The following is a 20,473-nucleotide window of genomic DNA, read 5'->3' as shown; positions in this document are numbered from 1 at the left end:
TTAGATCTTCCAGACAAATGATTTACAGCATCAGCCAGCCATCACCATGGTAATATATCACAAATCCAAACAGGCTTTATATCGCTACAGCAATGACTGGATGACACAATAAATTGTTAGTCTGGAAGACCTCACTGCCATTGATTTTGATAGCCCTGATTTGCTTCCAAACATATAGCTACTCAGCCACTTGAGTCCATTTTTGGAGACAACAATTCTATCTCACAGCAATAATGTTGTGTCAGAACTGAAATCTTATGTGATATATTGGTGAGGAGAGAAAATAATATTAGTGAAGAAAGAATGGAATAGGCATTGATACCAGGAGGAGGGTGAAATGTAGAACTGGATACATTTTATGAAACATTCTGATCAAAACTATGTGAAAGCCCTTACGTTGTGACATATTGTTACCAGTGTTAATGATGTAGTTATATGCAGGCTGTACCAAAATTCAGATCCCATAGACAAAATCAGGCCCCATAGACAATTTATTCTATAAATTACATTAAATGTTCAAATTGGTTGCCATTTTCTTCTAACACTTCCTTAATCATTTGACATATTACCTTTGAACATTACTAAGTACAGTAATATCTTCTTTGAAAAAAAGGTAGTAAAACAGATTGTGATTGCTCTATGGGGCCTGACTTTTGGCATACCCTATATATTGATTTGAAGGGGTTCGGTTCTTTGTGTGTGTGCATGCATGCATGTGTGTGTTTATCTAATTTCTAACAAGTATTTGTGTAAAACTGAATGAACTATGAATGAATTTACATGGCACCTACTTATGTTAGGGCACAGTGGCATAACATTCAACTAGGGATGATTCTCAAAACATGAAGTAGTTCTCAAAACAAGGAATAGTTCCCATGCAAATTAGATGAGGAGATGGCCATCAAGTATAAAAGTCCAGAGTATATGAGAAGAATACCAAGCAGGAATAGGCCAAGTCTTATCCAAAGTTATCAAAATGTATAGGGTCTATAGTTCTTTAGAACCATCACATAGAATAAATATGGAGCTATACCACTTCAAGTCTTCTGGAATTCAAACTCAACCTAGCCAACTAGACTTTGAATTGGATAAAGGGAGAGTGGGTAGGTGAACAAGTGAAGCTTTAGCTCAGAAATGTATAAATATGCATTTCTTTCTATGTATCATGAGTGTCTAGATAAATAAAAAAAACAGTACTAAATATATTATAAAAACACCTTTTATAAAAATGTATGCTGAGTTGTTTGATACACTAGTGTGTTTTAAAAAAGAAGTAATAAAAATAAAACAAAAAGTATACCGCATATGTATTACTGCATTGCTGTGACTTGCAAACCATCCAATTTCTCAACAGATCTCAGTGTTTCATTTTTATCTTCATTCCTTAATTTTCCAAAAGAATATGACACACTGTTACAGTTTCTTTAGAAACTGCTTCTGAAGTATACATCCCTTCTTTTCCAATAAATATTTCTCGTATGGTGGCTTGACCAGTTTATATATGTAAGTTTTAAAAGATCTGATTCCACACATTTCTATGTAAAATATTCATGCATTAACACTGGTTATTGACAGTCTAGTTCAACTTTAGTCATATCTTCATTGATCTTCATTGTAACCATTGAAAATACTAATTTTATAGGAAATTGGCATATTTGTATTTTGAGGAAATGAAGTATCTAAAGAAATTAAATCTAGTTTTGGAAGTAGTATTAGAATCTCAACTGCACATCCTGTAATTATCTTACATTCTGTACACTTATTAATGGTAAGTACTTGCAGTCATATTAAATTCATTAATCAATTGCTTGAGATCAAACTTAACAGTGCACACCTCTTAAAATAGAAATGACATAGAAATAGTCTACTGGTTTCTAATGTACTGAGGAATTGGGATATTTCATTTGCTCACCAGCTGAAAAAGAACATTGAGCTATATAGTACAGAAATCAGAAGTACATAAATGGGGCTTTAATTATATTAATTTTATAAGTGAGGTAGAGGTAGAGGTGGAAAGAAGGGAGGGCAGGAGGGAGAGATGCAAGTTATCAGCAGACATTTGACATCTTTCCATTTAAATCAACATGTATCTGAAATAATCACTTTTTTTCAAGGAATTTTCCTTATAATTAGAGTGTGATGTAATTCTGTTTTGATGAAATTTCCCCCCTACTCCACCCCATACTGTGTTAGGGCATCCTTTTTTTCAGTTGTATCTATGTTTATTCCACTGTGAACACTGATATCTATTTAGATAATTATCACTATAGAGAAAGGCTATGCACCCTATTTGTTTACTTATTATGCATACAGAATGCCCCAGTTCAAATCTAGCTGTAAAAGGTTTAGCTAGATTTATGTAGACTGTCCTGACATAAATGAATCCATGATCTGAAAGGGCAATTTCTAATATTTCTTATATAAGTTACCATGCTACTATTAATGCATGTAATAAGATTGACTTATTAGCCTTTAATTGAGAAGTAAACATGGTGAAATCTGGAGTGAGGATGGGGGGAAACATTGCAGTTGAGACATCACAATCAAAGCCCCACCCCTTTGCCACTATTCAAGGCATGGCTTGCATAATAATGCCAGGACTGCCATCTTGCCAGATCTGACACCTGTGCAGACCCCCCTGCTGCTATGACATCCATTAATTGGCAAGTGATAATGTCCTTGTTCCATAAACTTCTTTCTACTTAAGAAAAAAATGATGTAACATTCTGCTCCTTTTTAATTTCTGAACCTCAAATAATACTCTGTGAAAAATGGACTAAACAACATAGTTACACCTATAGTAACAAAGATTACTAAACTGTTAAATGCTTCAGAACCAAGTCTCACATAGGTATCAGCACTGTAATAGTACAAATAATGTCTCTATTCATTCACATGAAACATTCAGTGTTTCATTGGAACTTCTTGTGGGAGGACAATGTGGCAACGATCTGGACATTTGAAAAAAATCTTTTGAAACATTCCATAAGCCACTATTCCACTTACAAGCTCATTCTTCTCCTATTGTCAGTTGATCTAAAATCATCTGTTCAATTATGTAGTTCTAAGATACTCCTTTTTAGTAAATGCAATTTTCCCTTTAGTTGAGTATTTTACAAAACTATTAATTTTGGGGAGCTGACATGAAAGAAAACAATTTTTATAATTTGGTAAGCACATATTGTGACTTGTTACTCTTTTTTTTAAAAAAAATGACAGCAATAGAAATTTGTATTCTCCAAACATTTGCTGTACAGTATATCTCTTCTCCTCTGTCAACAGTTTTGGCTTCTAAATCATATTGTAAATCAGTTTAAGAATTCTAATCTCATTGTTCTTTCAAGATTTCTTAAACATCAGTGACACACTTCATACATTTCAAGAATCCTCATTAGTTTATTTTAGTAGCACCTTGGCATAAGTACAGAATGGTTTTTAAGATGCACAAGTAATTTGTTTAGATTAGACTAACAACAGCTAAGGTAGGTATGGATAAAAAATTATAAATCCTTCACAACAAGTTTTAAACAGGATAGCTATCAAAATGTCTTTAGCAGTAGATTCCTGGCATTAGCGGGGGGTTAAATGGTCTTTGAGTTCCATACTAACATTCTGTGAGAATGCTGTTTATAATGTGTTTATAATGAAAAATATCTCAGGCAGCCTCCAGTGAAGAGTTGTCACCAAAAAGGAAACAAGTATGTTAACATAAAAAGCTCCTTGAAGAACTGAGATGTACCAAGAGAAGATTTTGACTGGATTTTTTTCTGAAAGCAAAAGGCTTATAACTACTTCCTTTGAGCTGATATTGATAGCCATATTAATTTAAGAAAGCTGTGATCACTTTAAATCTAGTTACTGATGGGGTTTTTTTCCTGCAACATTTTAAATTTTCTTGGAAAAAAAATTAATAATTCCAAAAGAGAGAATCCTTTTCCTAAGCCACCTTCCAGTTTTAAGAAGTTATCAGTTTCATGCAGTTCTATCTCACTTCAGAGTGCATCTAAATAGAAGAAGAAAAAACCAATTGTGAAAGCAAATCACTTAAAACAGTGACTCAAATTCAAATCCAGTGAAAGCAGAGGATGAAACTACCCTATGACATTAAACTGAATTACTTCTTCAAACTGGTTATTGAAATCAGTGTTGGAATTGATATTTAGGAAGAGGTTACTTTTTAATCAGTGTTTTTAAATATATATATATATATATATATATATATATATATATATATATATATATATATATATATTAACTGGAGTATGACATGTGCTGCATTAGTTCAACACAACGATTGATGTTCTTTGCTGGACAAAATATTTCAAAAAATGTATTGCAGTGAAAACGCTGAAGTTATCTGGGTGAAATATTCCAGGGTTAATGATTTCTAAAGGGTCTATCATTCTTGCTATTTAATACCATTCAGACAAAAAAGGAAATGGCCATAGGTAAATTGATTCCCTCTTATGAATCTTTTATTGAATAGAACTCAAATTACAAATAATTTCAAATTAAATCATATCTCAGATTTAAAAAGATCTTACCACCTTCAGATTTCAAATCTGAACTAGAACAGCTAATACTGATAAAGAAATATCCATAAAATGTTCACTATCTTATATGTTTTTCACTGTTGATACTTACTCTAGGCTTTAGAATGATTCAAGCTAAATACATAAACTAAATATTTTAATAACTAGAGCTAACGTCATGATGTCATATATCTTTTGTGAAGCTTACACAATATTCAGTCTGGCGTGGTGATTATTTTATAATATTACAAAGGAACATACTTCCTCACTATGAGGATGTTGTTTTGTGAGTCAAGTTTTGGAAAAGACGTTAGATAAATATATAAAGGTGTTTTCTTTAGTTTGGATAACTGTACAGTTTTGCTTAGTAAGTCTTAAGAAATATCCATATGGAAGCTTAATCATTTAGGCTTTATTTGCTGTTGATGTTTAATACCTGGCAAACAGACTGTTCCTTTAAACCAGCTGCCAAGAACATGGAGAAAAAAACCCTGTTTGTTTCTTTTGTGCATCATTACTAAGATAAATTATACAAAGATGGAAAGTATATGTTGTCATCAATTTAGATGCTGGACAATTGATCTTAATAAACTTGATTAATTCTATTGTCACTTATTCATTACTATTTAGTGACATAGTATTATACTAATACTTATGATAAAGCATATATGATTAAAAGTCTTCGTATTTCCTAGATTTTTGAACACTACTAATTTTATGGTAGGCTTCTATTGACTGAGCTGCTTATGCATTTGCCATAGTAAAATCCAACCCAATATCAAACTGTCAACAATTATTGCACTGAATTGCCCCTGTAAAGTTTACCTTCTGGCTGGCTGGAAACTATGGATATATAGTCCATGCAATGTGCTTCTAGCCTTTGGGTATGGGGACACTGGTTTATCTGAAGCAAAGACTGTTACCTAGAGAAGCTGAAAGAACCCAACTGGTACATAGACAAGAATCTGGCAGACATGATAGTAGTATCTCACTTCCAGAGTGGCCACTTCCATGGAGAATGACAGTCTTGACTTTCTTTATTCAAAGAAGAAAGAAGTTATCCTTTAGGAATAGCCCATTCCATGAAGATAAACAAAAGGTTTCACACAATGGATCTACCTTTATGGACCAGGGAAGGCTTATGGTTGAATGATGAGGATATTAAAGAGAAAAATAAAATTTTTCAGACAAGCAAAATTAATTATGATACATTCAGATATCTTTGCTGAAACTGACATCTTGAAAAATTGAGACCAATCACTGAAACATAAGATCTACTGTATATTTTTCTGAGAATTGACAAATTAATCCCTGGGTCTAGGGAGTTTTCAAAAGGTTTAATGTGATACCTATACCTATATCATCTATCATCTATCAATCATCTGTCTTTGAAACATGTATTGAAAGACAAGAAGAATGCATTTATGAACAACAAAATCCTGCCCCAAAGATACTTCTGCATATTTTAGAATGACTGGATCAAAACTGGTTGAAGAAAAGAAAAAGGAATTAAGGGACAGATAATACAATGGAGAGATGCAAACAAGGATTTGTTCTGACACAGATTTTTTTTTAATGTGATCACTTCCTATACATTTTAAACTTGTTCTAGAGTTAAGGATGAACACTGAAATTGCCAAGTTTGGTGACACCAAATCATTAGGTGAGGGGAGGAGAAGAATTCCATATATATCTAAAATGGGAGAACCAGCTGCATTGAAATATATACATATATACATCAACAACATTGATGTATAGGGCAGATAACTAGGTGCCAAGCCATATAGTAATGAAATAATAAATGCAATGAATTTATTACAAACACATGTAATGTGTGGGAGCATCCTTATACTCCTGAACTTTGGGAGGGAGGGTGTCTTCCCAATCTGTTTATCACTTTATCATTGTGGATATACAGTGTTGGATTGGATAGGCCTTTGGTATAAGGCAGCAGATTTCTTTCTCTGTCCTTCCACTACAGGTTACCATTTGCTAAAAAAGTTCTTGTGTATACTCATCAACTGGAATTATTTCCATCTAACTTTTCTGAGTATTTATTTAACTGCCTTAATTCATTAAATCAAGGATGCTTACACAAGGATAAATTCATGTAATTTATTTAATGCTAAAACATTTTATTATACCAGTTGCTTTAAGCAGGTATTGTTGTTTGCTAGGCACTGTCATGTAACAGCTAATGGCTGACCATTAGAAGTCTGAATTAAAGATATTGGATGTCGTCTAGCACAGCAAATGTGAACTAGGAACAATGCCAACATAAGTCTTAATTTACTTATGGAAGAAGTTTTTAAAAAAGAAAATAGATTATAGGATTTGAGCATTTTGGAACATATTTTAATAAATTCATATAGTTATTTTTTATATTAATACTAAAGCTTTTCATTGGTGTCATTTGATTCTCAATATACTTTGAGTATTTTATTGCTTCACAGATTATGAGTTCTCTTCTGCTCAGTATCTGCCTCTAAAAAACTTCTGAGTGGCAACAATAACATCCTTTTCCCAATCCACCAATCCAACCATGCAATAACTTCTGCATGAGAATTAACTCTATGTAAAAGTCAGAAAGTTAAAAGAGAAGAAATGTTCTGCATTGATAGACCAAAGCATTTAGAACTGCTTCTGAGCAAGGTTTCCTGAGTAAGAGGCAATAGCTTTGTGCAGTGGCACCATCATAGCCAATGAGGTTATGTTTAATTGTAAACCGCCCAGACTCCCTTTTGGGAGATGGGCGGTGATAAATTTGATTAATTAATAAATAGTAAAACCATGGGTAGTTTCACAAAAATGGAATTAAAACCTCTAAAAAATTTACATGGAAGACATTCCAGAAGATTTACTAAGTATTAATTTGTAGTTGCTCTATGCATATTACAATACATGGTAAAATATAAATCCTAACTCCCTGACTCATCAAACTCAAACTTTGGAAAAAGGATGCTGTTTTGTTCCAAATACAGTGAGGAGACACTGTTTTGCCACTGGAAAGCCTTTAAAGCTTGAATCTTTTCAACAAATCTTAATTATTTGTAATCTAATCAGCACAGTGTCTGCTCTGATCTCCTTTTATTTTATCCTAAAAAAGCAATTGATTGAGCTTAGTAAACAACATCAGCTTGGCCAAGCAACATCAATTTTTATTTTGGTTCTAAACTTGAAGGCTATAGGACCAAGATGAACAAGGAATGCATGTTTCATGAACATTTCTAGCCCTAAAAATTACACTTCATACACACCTGTCTAAGGAAGCAAAAGTTCATTCAGAAACTGCATTAAGGTTGGTAGTATTCCCTTGTACTATTTTGCCAGTAGCAACAACAATCCAATCTTTTTAGGTGGCAGTGCTCTCAGAATAGTTAATTTACCATCCCAAAGGAATATAAGCCTCATGGTTTATCGGTCTATCCTTCCTAATAACCATGAAGAGGTGGTATATTCAGTAATATTTTAGCATGTAATAACATCACTAAAGAATTAAGCTAATTTAGAAAGAAGAAAATTCTAAATTTCTTTTCAGGCATGTCTGTACACAGCCAAATCTCAAAAAGAAAATATTGATTTGGAAACAAAATTGGCACAAAGGCAGCTGTCAACTGGGTCCATAAAAGTCAATAAATAGATATCAGAGAGTGATAAGGTTTTAGGGAGTTTCAAAGGACAGTTATACCTACTTTGAACATGTTCATAACAACACATTGTTTGGCTTTAATTATGAGTACATAAAAACTATCTTTAAATATTGCTGAGAGAGACTACTTAGTGCAACAAAATATATCCTCTCACTTGACCTCTGATTCATGTTTCATGGGACCCAAATAAGCCTCTATTATATCTAATTAACCAAAACCTGACCAAGAAGAAACATTGTTGGAGAAAGATATTAATTCACAAGAATCTTGAAGCTTGGTTTGGATCAGCTTTGAAGGAGGTTATAGATGTATAGAACCTGTAGGGGCCATAAAGTTGACAAGCTGGTAAACAGCTCAGAATATGAACTGGAATATTTTAGAACTAAAGTGCCTGCCTTGTCATAAAATTAAGTTGTGCACTGAACTCAAGTCAAAGATTGAATTTCAAGGCAGATTGCAGTAAATTGAGATAAGTACCAGAAAGCAGAGAGGACAATTCTTTCTTGGCTCCTTTTGATTCAAAACCTTCTGTGAAGCTACAAAAGGGTGCACCTGCTATACCAGGAAGGAAACAGCTTCAGTTGCTTTTGTAAAATCACTTAATAGGAAGAAAGATTAGATTAGTTATAGATCTAGCCTGAATTCAGTGATCTCAGAGTGACCCTTATAATTCATAATTTGCATTTCAATGGATTTGAACGACACACACAAACACACACACACACACACACAGAGAGAGGTGCAGTTTGACTGAGATCACAGCTTCAAATCCTCTACAGTTGTACGTGAATCTAGGTACAGACACAACAATGGATTCAAACTAAATCTCAGACCATATGAACACTTGGCAATATGAGGCCTACTTTCTTTCAATTGCATAAATTAAGAGGAATCACAGACAAAAATATCTCCTCAATTCCCATTATACATTCCAAAATGGGCAGGGGCAGCAAAAGCATCTATTAATTATTACATCTACTTATATGGTGCAAGATCTCTTCAGACCAGTTCTTTGACTTTAGGCTTCTTACTGTAGCTAATCACCCAAAGCTTCCTTGACTTGTTTATAAATGGAGAGTCTAATCCTTGCAACTTATTCTAACCGAAGTTATTTTCAGTGGAATGGTAATAATAATTAATAGTCCTGTACCAAGAATGAATTCTACGCATAGATGTTCCATATGAAAGTTCATTAGCCAGTCTGAGCCACTGGTAATTCTCTTGTCCCTGATTTGCCACTGGTTTTTGTTTAGGTTGGAACTTTTCAACAATTGTAGATCTGGTTCAGTTGTGTGCCCTTGGCTTGGTCTCACAGCTTGCCCTTTGACACAAATCCTACTTATTGATTGCCAATTTTTCCTAAAGTTTAATATTATGGTAAAATATTTTAGTATTAATTATTATAGTGCTATAAATAGTGTTGATTACATCCTCCTATATGAGAGTAGAAAAAATACACCCTTCTGTATCATATACTTACTACTCAATATGATACAGGAGAACATTGATAACTTTCATTCCTGAAATTAGCATAACATATTTGAATTCTTTTATTTGCTTGTTTATGCCATGGATAGTTAAAGTTTATAGCATGAGTTTTGGCTTGGTCATTATATCATTGTCAGCCAGCGTAATACATAAATTTTATTCTGAAAATTAACACTTTCAGAAAGTACCAGATTATATTTTATTGGCGTTTTAGAGGTTTTATAGGCATACTCCCAAAAGGATTAAAAACATCTTACATATTCTTAATTATACTATGTTGATACAAATGTTTAAATGTACGTATTTCAAAAATTATCTTTTTGTATATCAGCAACATTCTCAGGCATGTTTTAAACAATGAAACACAAGGGTTTATAAATGCCAGAGTTTCCACAATATTATTTATTTTAAATTGGAAAGACTGAAGAATAGCTCTATGGAAAATATACAGTAATTTGAATGAGGATACTAAAAAGAAAATAGGAAAATTGTTTTCCTTTTTTCCCCAGTTTTATTAAACAATTACTTGATGCTGGTTCATTTTAATTTTTCTGTAATTTATGATACAGACTATTAAATATTTAAAAAATAATAGCAAAGAAATATAATACCAGTTAGATAATAATATTTTTATCATGAAATTATAAACATTTTGGTTTGGAAATATAGGGATGAACATATTACAGAATTAGTAAACACGGATTAACTTGAGACAAATGTGAAACATCTTAAAATTGGGTTCAAAAAACATGGCAGTAAACCATCCTTGTGTACAATATTAAACCTTTCTAGGTATATTTGTCTGTCTCCTGGTTTCGGCTGCATATTATTATTATTATTATTATTATTCTCAGTTGTCGTAGTAGTAGTATTTAAATGTGATCATGTAAATGGAGTGACCTGTTGAAATTATTTTAACAACAACTGACTGATGAATCATACGTGAAGAAATTTAATTTTGTTATATTATAGCATAAACACATATTTATGTCATGTACAATGATGCTCCCTTTCAATACAACACAGAACTTCAGAAACCACCTGCCCAACATTGCAGGCATATGGAAAGCCTCAAATGCACACCCATGTTGAACATACAGATGCATAATTAAAGCTGTTTTCACCTAACATATACAACTAATATGTTAAGGACAACAGAAATGTATTTTCAGTACACACTTCACAGCCATGCCACTACACACTGCCAAGTACTGTCCCCTGTATGCTATTTGACATGTTAAGATAATATCTATCTTCCTTTGCAAATGCATGGGTTGGCTAAAAGTGTAGGTTGTCTGTGTTTTTCTTAGCAAATCAGTATACAAACATTTTTAGGAAAGTTGCTAAATTTTGTTCAATTTGTCAGTTTTCACTCCTGATAGTAATCTCTTTTTCCTTTCACTATTTTCAGTTTTTGGACTATATATTACCTAACTGTACTGAGCTTGATTATTCCTTTGATTTCTGATCATAACATATTACTAATTATAATAATATTGATAACTGGTGTCACACTACTGTGTGTGTGTGTCACCAAACAAATGTTTTCATCCAGACTCATCAGCTCATGAAGTATGTTATATGCCAAGACCACAGTTCAGGGATCTGCCAGAACAAACATCGAACATATATTATATCCAGTGAAAATGATCTCTACCAGCTGATGCGTGTGTGGACAAATGATACTGCAAATAACAGCTGCAAATGTATAAATGAAAGATCAAGGAAGAAAGCTTAAGATCTCCGGAATCCATGAAAGATGTCTGGAAAGAGAAAGAATATTGCAAAAGAATAATTAACTATGCAAATAGCTGATAAGAAAGATTTGATAAGAAACATTTGGTTTCTGAGATAATGGATGAAGGACTGTTGTCATGGGGTTTGTTGCAACTTACAAGGATTGGTAAAAATGTGTTAGCCTGACGCATGGAGAATTTGATGCAGAGAGCATCGAACTAACCCTATGGGGCCTGGAGGTGAAAATCCTGAAATAAGCACTTCAGAGAAAATGTGAGTGTTGCTCTAATGGGGGCTATTATACTACCCACTGAAAAATTAGAAAGAACATTGGGTCATAAAATTGTCTATACACAGATTCAGGGTACAAAAAATAAACATTCCATGACTAGTATATAACAATTGAAGGAGACAGTTCAAAAGGAACGAAAGCAATAGAATGGATGAAGAATTGCATTGCATGTTAAAAGTATCCACACTTGCTCAGAAATTCAGATGAATGTATATCTGGGTTAAAATGGGTGGATAAATAAATAAAAGATAATGCTTTCCAAAAATAAATTACAGATCTTTCAAAAGAAAAAAGAAAAAAAAAAGTAGCAGTGATGAGGACTTTAATTAGCCAACATCAGTTGGTAGACAACCGCCAAGATGATATTACCAGGAAAGGTATGATATCACTGACAGCTTATTTCTTTCATAAGATGAATGAAGATACAAGAGGATCAGCTATCAGCTATCTTTGACTTGATACAAACTCATAATTAAGACTTAGTAAAGGAAGTGGACAACCTTTGGGAAGAAGGAGCAGTGTATTGTCATCATTATGAATGTAAAAGACTACTAAAGCTGAGTTTAATTGAAGGCATATCCTGGACTTCACCAAAAAAAAAAAAAAAAGAAGTAAGTTTTTCATAAACTTGGGGCAATATAAGAAGAATTCCATGGCAGGAGAATTCAGAGGGAAATCAATATAAGGCTTGGAGGAGTTCTTAAAGGAGATAGAAAATGTACATTGCAAATAATTTCAGAGGAGAATAAAAAATGGAGGACAGCAGAAAAATGCCAATGTGCTGCACAAAAACTATAGAGAAAATATGTAAAGAAAAAGAAAAAGACACAAATATGAGGTGGAAAAGCAGGTGGGGGTCATCATGGAAGAATGCAGACAGATAGGCGTGAAATATAGAGATGGTGTCAGGGCACCTAAAACTCAGAAGGAGCTGAGATTGGTGAAGAATGATAAGGCAAAAAAGGCTTCTTTACATATGATCAAATTAAAAGAAGGAAAAGTAATCAATATTGCACCTGCTCAAAGAAGATGGCAAGATGCAAATAGATAACAGAGAAAACGTAGATCTTCTCCAATTTTGATTTAATCTTCCTCAACAAAAGGGTACATATTCCTTCAGGCAATTGGGCAGATCAAAATAAAGGGGTAGTTTGAAATTTGAGGCTGATAGAAACATGATTAAAAACTAATTTACTTCCAAAGTGTTAGGTGCCAGATCAATTGTATCTTGGAATACTGAAGGAATTTGCTAATCATCTGGGTGAACCTTTATTATTATCTTTGAAAAATCTTGGAGAAGCAACAGTGGACCAGATGACTGGATTAGATCATGCCTCAATCTTCAGAAAGAAGAGGGAAGAAGGATGTAGGGAACCACAGATCAGTCAGTGTATGACATGAATGCCTGAGAAAATTCTAGAGTAAATTGATGAAGTAATTACTCTTTTCACTTTCTGCTAATACTGTTTAATACCCCACTTCCCTAGACAAAGTCCCTAGCTGGACTTTGGCATTTAGTTACCTGCCAAAAAAACCTTTAGGTGTGTTATGTTTTTCTACAAATTTCCATTCATTTTTCTAGTACATAAAAGATAACCAAGTTAGAGAAGATGTCCAGTCTTATTGTGGACAATGGTGCTGAAAATAACATGAAGTTGACAAGCATTAAATAAATGTTTTAAAATATTTTTCCTTTCATAAATATCTGGAAAGTTACTTTGTGATAAATTTGTCTCCCAATAAAAGTGGTTTCCTTCCCCTCCACAGACAGAACTGTCACTTGAAAGCATAATAATGAGCCAATTTCTATGGAAATAGTCTTGTTATTATTTAATCAGTCCTGTACCTAAGTGATTCATGAACTTCTTGTTGAAATTCAATATCCAGTTCATGAATTTCTGAGGAAGTCTGAAGGACAAAAAGAAAACCACCAAGTCACCAAGTTCTAGTAAATTATTTTGTCTCAGTTATTAATGCTAGACCAGTGTTTCTCAGCCTTGGCAACTTTAAGATGTGTGGACTTCAACCCCCAGAATTCCCCAGCCTTCAGTTCTGGGAGTTGAAGTCCACCTGTCTTAAAGTTGCCAAGGTTGAGAAACACCATGCTAGACAATTTATTTCAAGGAAGTAGAAACTTTTATGTAAGGTCACAATATCACACCACTTACTTATCAGTGCTGGTATCATCTCCAGCAGACCTGCCCCCAGATATTATATCAAGTTGTAGACTTTGCACAGTGCATTGTGAGACCACATTTGGTTGTGTTGGAAAGAACAAGACATCAAAACAGATTTAAATACATTTCAGTTCTACTGAGGAATCTAAGCATATTCTTAAACTGGACTAGACTGTACCGATTGTGTATAAAACTCTGTATAAGCTAATAAATCAGTTTTGCCAAGAAAGCATTGGATGTTAAAAAGGGCAATGCTAAGTGGGATTTTAGAATAAACTTATAAATGGCCTCGGGACAGATTTATTAGTTGTGAAATGGGAGGCACTGGAGTAACTAGGTGTCTGTCTTCTGGTCAAGTAAGCAAAGTAGAAAACATAAATAATGAGATTTCAAGGCAATTTGCCCCAAAGGCTTCCCCCCCCCCCTCTATTTTCCATGTGCTGGGATTTCTATGGATAAAAAAACACTATAATTAATATACATCTGAGATCCAGAATATATGTTATTGTTTTTAAAGGATGTTGCAAATGCACAACTCTAATTCTTGTTAGCATTGTATTAAACATTTGTAATTATTTTCCAAAACACATTTGTTCATTTGTTTGTTTTTAAGAGCAGGAAGAGCACACTATATATTAAAGCGAAGCTATTTATAGAAACTGAAGAGAGTTCTCTGAAAACAGGCTTCCTTCATTGCCTGTGCTACAGAGAAGCCTCTCTGTAAAATGAAATTACCTGCCTGTCTTGCAATACTTTAGCTAAGCACTTAACTGCTAAGTCCTAGGCTGATTGATGTTGCCCATCCAAGGACCAGCATCCTAAACTCCCCACTCACCCCTGCCTGAAATGCCAAAGAAAGAAAAGAAGGATTGTGCAAATATGAAGAAATCATTTCTCCACTGCAACAGGAGATGGGTGGTGAAGAAATATGATAAATAAATAAATGAATAAATAAATCTTTTGTTGCAATTTCCTTCTGTATTATTTCACTAAAATGCCTCAGTGCATTACACTGGCGGAGAGGGGTAATAAAGTCAGTGACAGCTACAACTGTTTTGGTTGGCAGTTCTAAGAGCACATAAAGTATGATTAAAATTGTTTAACTATTGTTTTTTTTTAAAGGGTGATCATCATCTTACAGGTTGCCATTTGCCAGATCAGGACTTGCACTGTCTGCCAGTCCTGGAATGCGCTAGACCAGTGTTTTACAAACTTGGCAACTGTGCGGACTTCAGCTCCCAGAATTCCCCAGTCAGCATGGGAATTCTGGGAACTGAAGTCCACACATCTTAAGTGCCAAGTTTGAAAAAAATCTGTGCTAGAAAGTCCTTATATGTTGATTTCCACCAGAGAATAATGCTGGATCTCCATCCATTTTTGTCCTTTGCTCCTAAGCCATCACTTCTTCAGTCAAAGGAAAAAGGAAAACAATAAAAATAAACTGATTTTTAACTAACAGAACAATAAAAACATTTTTTTATACATTGAAACCTTCTGTGTTTTAGCTTCTCATTTTTCTTTTCCTTCAATTCGTTATTTTAATTCTAAAACAGAACACAAGTAATTACTCCAATAGGCCTAAATTCCTTTAGGGAATCTTACTGTTGTTATACTATGACAAATATATTTTTAAAAGCAACCAGTTTTGTATTGCTTTTCCAGGAGAAATCTTACAAGTGCTTACAAGGTTTGACTTATATCAAGTTATTATAACAATATGCACATAGATTGTTGCTTTTCCATAAATCTCCCCATAGCATTTAGCTGATCCCTGAGTATTGTATTGTTTTGCTAATATTTATTTATAGCTTACTCAAGGTGCTTCCTCTCTCACAGTATATATACTATAAGCCCCACACCAACACAACTATACCTCTCTCTGTGTATATTAGCATTTTTATTGCTCATTATGTAGATATTAGTGAATTACCTATAGTAAGGCCTGAGAGAAACTTAGTTATTTGTTCCCTTTTGTAAGAAGTCCATAAATATTACATGAATTGCATGATGGTGAGAATCTCTTCAGTTTGTAATATCCAGAGGTACCTATCATCTGCATTATCTGAAAAAGTGAATTTAAGAGCTGTGTATTTGGGAATCATTAGCATTTTTTCATACTCTACATATTTGGGCTGCTAAGCACTGATAATTTACCTGATAGTTGAGATTTAATAGAATAGATCTAAGACTATTTACCTTGTTTCTCATACTAAGGTGGTATGAGCTATAGTTAAGGCTTGAACATTTGGTGCAAACTGGAGGTTTCCCCAAACCAAGCAATATACTACTATACAGTAGATGTGTCCTCATTTTTTTCCTCTTCTAGAGGACATCTGGCATCCCAACTCTAAGAGAAGGAGAATAATAAAAGTGTCATGGCTGCTCCCTGGTGAGAAGGTAGGGATCATAAAGAACAGAGGAAGAAAGTAAGAGTGATGAGAAAGGGACTAAATGATGGAGGAAGAGAAATGGTGAAGTGATGACCCAGATGTGGATGTGGGATCCAGACAGAATCTTGCCTAGAATATTTTCAATACTGTCAGGCAATACCACTGGGGATAAAGCAGGTAAAATTGTCTTTTTGACTTTGATAGGTCCTTTACTTTCCTTAATATACAGCAGTGAAACAAGGATAAAGTAAGTAAGTGTCTAGATTATCCATGTGGATCTTATGGAAGAATATGGCAACCAATTCTCTTACACTGATTAGTATCATGAGTCCTAAGTATTTGGCAGCTTGTACTATCAATCAAACAAACAATCAATCAAATCTTTATTACAGTCATAGACCAGTACAAATAAGACAATAAGAACAATAAGAGTGATGAATCCCATTTGCCCTCCAGGTCGTAGTTAAAATGTATTAAAAATATCAGGCCTGTATATCCAACTGTAGGGAATAAAAAAAAAAAAAAAACATCCAGAACTCAGTGGGCTCTATCAAAGTTAAAAGACAATGAGGCTAAAATTGATAAAAAAAGAAGCAAATGCAAAATCAGTGTATTTAACTGGTGCTACCTGTCATGTTTACAAGCAACTGCACAAAATCTTGCAACGTTAGCTGTAATGCAGAGACTATCATCCTCTAACAGGAATTGGACATAGGCTGAGTCTGGTCTATGAGATTACCCACCAATCAGGGGAAAAATAAGCCCAGCCCTTATATCTGTATAGAATGGACAATGGAGCATCAGTCTTCTTGAGTTTCTACCTCTCCCATGATACAGGGACAAAGCCTTTCAACCATTGGATGCTTTTTATTCTTGCCCTGCTGGGCAGCATAGAGTAACATGCAACACCTTGTTTTCTGTGGCTTGGTGTTTCCAGTTGAGGGACGTACCCTGCAGGAGCCACTAAATATTTGAGCTGCTGCAAGACCAAAAAAATCTAGTACTGTCCTAATGTGTTTCTGATGTTCTACATCAAGGATTCTTTGTTGAATGGCTAGCTTAGCCTTTTCACAGCCCATCACTAGTTCCAGAGGGGAAAAGCCCAGAAGGCTTAATTATAGTTTAACTGCTTTAACCCAGGAAGATTGGGAGGTCTCCTGGAAGACCGGGGGGGACCAATCCTCTAGGGTATTTACTAATTTTAGCCACAGATACAGGCAGGTGAGATATTCTCTGGCCTCCACTTCAATTATGCCCATCTCCAGCCAAAGGGTGGCATTTGGGGCACACCAAGGGAGTCATAAAGCTGCTCTAAGAAACCTGGACTGCACTTGTTCTAGAGGACAAAATCTAGAAGGACTTGAAAATGGGTTTGTACTATGTATACAGGTAGTCCTCGACTTACTACTTATGGCCATTCATTTAGCAACTGTTTGAAGTTACGGCAGCACTGGAAAAAGTGACTTGCGACTAGTCCTCACACTTACGACCATCGCAGCATCCCCACAGTCACATGATCAAAATTCAGGCACTTGGCAACTGGCATGTGTTTACAATGGTTGCAGCACCCTGGGGTCATGCAATCACCATTTGCAACCTTCTCAGCCGGCTTCCAACAAGCAAAAACAATGGAGAAATTCATGATTCACTTAATGACTGCTGCAAAAAATGTTGTGAAATTGGGTGAGGTCATGTGATGCCTCACTTGATGACTGCACCACTTAACAATGAATTTTCTGGTCCCTATTGTGGTCATAAGTTGAGGACTACCTATATGTATTATATGGAAGATGGGAGAATATATGCCCATTTTGCAATCAAATACACAAGACTTTCTGGCCTGCTTTAATGGTTCACCTATGTTAAACTGTACGACTTTTGTTCAGATCTGTATATCTATGCTCAAATGATATGTATTTATACTTCACTTAGCAAGGCATAACATGGTGCAGGGTACATTTCCCAGTGAAAGTGCCATCTTTTTATAGACATCCATTCCACCTGCAGACAATTTAGACTCTTTCAAAAATCACAAAAAGCAGAAGACATATTTTTCAGGGAGCAAAAGATTACAAAATATTGTATGCTTCTCTTCATTTCCATTTTGGGTGCAATAGCAATGTTATTGTTAAAAAGAACAAAACAATACAAAACCTCACAATGACTTGGAGAAAGCGTATTCAGTTCATGAAGTACATATTTGTGTATGGTCTGTAGTCCTAACTATTTCAGATACAGCTGCATATTGGCATGTTCTCAGCCTCAGTTGCAGGGTTGGTTCCATTTCAAATGTTTAAAATTTAATATACTCAAATAAATATCCAATTTTCTGATGCAGAGTCCATCGGGAGGTCTGCATAAATTCAGAATGTTAAAGTTTATAGACTCTTACCATTATTACAAAATTCCAATAACACTACAATTTTCCTTTGGATGCCATAGCAAGGGATTGAGAAGATAGAAATCTTAGCTCTGCCCCTTCAGTAGATACCTCAGTTAGCCTAAACATTATTCACATCAAGTTTAAATGGGAAACTATCACATCTCAGGATATTATATTTGCCCATTTAGTCCCATTTTCTCTACTTGCCAGTATCTAGTCAGAAACATTGATCTGAAAATTATAGATGCTGAACTTTGGACTTTCTTCATGGCCTCCTATGGAGCTCAAACCGACCTGGATTAATAAATTCACAGTATTTTGTGCTGTAGCCCTCAATCAATTCACCCAAGTGACAGCTTTATGATGTTTTATAATGAATAACAGGCCCTTCTCCCTTAAACCCATATACTAAGTGGCAGCCTTTAAATAACCAAAAAAGGCTACATTTCTGAGCAGTAGTTGAGTGAGTCAAGTAGAATGAGGTGGAAGCTGCTTTAAATCCTTCTGGCTCAGCTGACAATAGTTCCTCAGTCATATACTCCTATGGTGAATATCCAAATCAATTCTGTACAGATGTTGACTGAGAAATGACTGAAAGAGCCTCGTTGTTGCAAGGGAGTTGTTTCATCTTGACTGCTCTTATGGGTGACACTACCTTTTGAATGCCAGGAACAGGGTTATAGAATGCTGGGACTACAGTCTAAATTGGTTGATTTACAGCCTGAAGATAAGTCTGGATTATAGGTTCTAGTCCTACATCAAATTAGAACCAGAATAAATGCTTTGTCTCTTGTGGGAAAAACCTTCAGACTTCTGGCACAAGAATGATTTCTTATCTTTTAACTGATAGCTGCAACTAAAAGCAGAAAACAATTTGTATAAAATGATCCTTGTGGTGGAGATGGGGTTCTTTGGTGTCCTAAAAATGTTGATGGAAAGGGAGATGACTACTGGCTTTTCCACCATCTGGTTGACATTCCGAAGCTTATTAATGCAGCAGATTTGTACTTCTAGCCATCTGTTACCCCTACGCCGATTTCTACTTCTCAAGTAACATCAGAACTTCAAGAGGGAGTCTTGTCCTCATCCATCCACCTTCACTCCAGTGTTTTGTTATGAGATAAAGGTGAATTGAAGGACACTCTTTTCCTTCATACATAAATATATTGTCAATATACAGTATATTTCATAACAATAAGTAGGCTTGCAAAAGTATTATGGAAAGTCACTGGTTAAATATTTTAAGGAAAAATACTTTGATAAATATTTTAAAAGTTCTTCCCCACTTTTTAAAGTCCAATTTTTCTAAAGGTATAACATTTTAGTTCTTCAAGTTTTTTTCCTGTGTTAACAAAAGCAGTAGATGCTCCATTTTATAATAGACAGCTAGATGCTGATTTACTTTAAAAACATCCTAAGATGTTTACTGGTAAATCAAGATAAAAACTCCAGCAATTTAAATGGTCCATACATAACATAAATCACATTGCATTAAATTATAGGTCTATTTTTCACAATCCTTTTCACTGTGTGATTGCATTTGCTTATTATTTCCATAGTGTACAATGTTCACTAATAATACTGTTGAACTTTCAGAATTCATTTCTTAATATGGTTTGCTCTGTCTTTATTTTGTAAAATTATTTTAAACTGATAGCTTTTCTAAGTAGTTTCAAATAAGCATTAATAGATGGTTTTAGTTTTTAAAAATTATGTGTTAGATATAGACCTCAATTTTCCTTCAGGATTGGGGAAGTTGGACATATTATGACCATCTCAAAATCATCCATGGTACTTCAATTCTGATGGTGGACTTGACTCTCA

Source organism: Candoia aspera, chromosome 7 (genome assembly GCF_035149785.1).
Source record: "Candoia aspera isolate rCanAsp1 chromosome 7, rCanAsp1.hap2, whole genome shotgun sequence".
NCBI classification, from domain to species: domain Eukaryota; kingdom Metazoa; phylum Chordata; class Lepidosauria; order Squamata; family Boidae; genus Candoia; species Candoia aspera.
This window is presented reverse-complemented; position numbering follows the sequence as displayed.